Raw genomic sequence first — 1,778 nt, forward strand, 5'->3', positions numbered from 1 at the left:
CTATGAGTCAGAACTGACTTCATGGCACCTACCAACAACATACTGAAAACCAGTAAAGCATGATTAATCTTTCCCATAATCTATAAAGGAGGATCCCAAAGAATAGCCCAGCTCAAAGCAATTTTTTTTTATGCCATGGAAAGGTAACCTGGTTTTTTTTTCAAGTGGAACAAACTGGACCTGCACATATATCCCCAAAGGCTATCCTAGAGACCAAGAATTGGAGAGAGTACAAGAATTAACCTTGCTTAATGACTATGTACTGTGATATCCTATTTTAAGAGGTTACACAATATGATTAATGGAATAGGTATCACTGTAAAATGTTGAATTGGAAAATGTTGTGTTATATATATTTTCACCACAATAAAAACATTAAAAAGACTACAGACTGAATTTCACATGTCTTTGTTGGAACTTACAGCTTCTGATGTGGCACTTTCTTAAAACTACTTTCAGTAAACTCCATTTCCTCATGTGTATAAAAAGTATGGTCTAATTCAGATTTGTGAGAAGGATCAAATTAAATGATTTTGGTTTTCAGCAAAAGTTGATACATAGAATTTACCCAATATACCTTAGCATTTTAAAAATATGACTTTTCATCCCCTGGCTATGGGCAAAGAGACATCTGATTGGTGGTGGTGCTCTTGTATCAGTCAGGGGCAGAGCAGCCCTGCAGCCCTTTGTTCATCCTAGCTTGATGCCTAGATCGTGGCCAGAGCTGTTTCATGCCTAGGGCACACACACACACACAAACAAAAGAATAAGGTGGTGTGGAATTCCTCTGGACTTCTGTGAGCTCACTCGAACTTTTGCTGATGTAGTTAGTGCTTAACCAATAACCTGTGATATTGAGCAGTACTGCTGCTGCAAAAATCAGGCAGTCACAGGATATATTTGGTTATGCTCATGTACCACCCTCCCCAAAAATATGACTTTTCTAAAACTCAAACCCTAACTCAGTGACATCAATTGGATTCTGACTCACAGCAACCTTATAGCATGGAGTAGAACTGTTGCTTTCAGCTTTCAAAGCTGTGAATCTTTATTAGGAAGAGAAGGCCTCCTTTTTACCACCATGGAACTGCTAGTGGCTTTGTACTGCTAACCTTGACATTTTCAGACCAACAACACATAACCAACTATGTCACCAGGCCTCCTATAATATGATTATTAGATAAGACAATACATGCGGCTTATACAACAATGCATCTGTACAGTAATGATATGCTCTTATTATCCCATTATCATTATTTAAATGTCATAGGTCAGAATTTTAATCCATAAGCAAATGCTATCCGTTTGATTTGATACGGTTGATTGTTCTAAAGAGTGTATACTTCAAAAGTGTTATTCTTTGCCCGCAAGCCTGTATATTGTTTAGTTGAAAGATGAGTCAGAGGAATGAGTGCATTTCCTGGAGTGAAGAGTCACTAAGGGCCCTAGTCTGTGGATTCCAAGTCTCCATCAGACAAGTAAGCCTGGTTTATTTTATGATTTGGGGTTTGGTTCCACTTTGTTCTCCCACTCCACACATGGCTCTCTTTTGTGATCCCAGTGGAAGCTGGGCACCATCTAGTTCTCGTCTCAGGGTCGTGGAGGCTGAGGTTTGAGTATTAAGGTAGCAGAAGGACATTGGGCCTCCACTCAAGTACTCCCTCAACGCAAGAATACTTCCTTCTATTAAATTGGCATTCTATGATGCTCACCTTCCCAACACAACCGCTGAAGACAAAGCGGGTGAATAAGCAAATGTGGTGAAGAAAGCTGATGGT

General features: G+C 39.5%; 1 non-coding gene across 1 annotated transcript; it reads left to right on the top strand.

Moving 5' to 3' along the window:
* The first annotated feature begins 604 nt into the window (after nt 1–604).
* LOC115869080 lies at nt 605–748 on the top strand. Its single transcript, XR_004045986.1, has one exon. It is a non-coding gene; the product is annotated as a small nucleolar RNA SNORA48 (small nucleolar RNA).
* Nucleotides 749–1,778: the final 1,030 nt, after the last annotated feature.

The sequence above is a fragment of the Echinops telfairi genome, unplaced genomic scaffold (assembly GCF_000313985.2).
Source record: "Echinops telfairi isolate 266 unplaced genomic scaffold, ASM31398v2 ScPeMD7_20;HRSCAF=75, whole genome shotgun sequence".
In the NCBI taxonomy this organism is placed as follows: domain Eukaryota; kingdom Metazoa; phylum Chordata; class Mammalia; order Afrosoricida; family Tenrecidae; genus Echinops; species Echinops telfairi.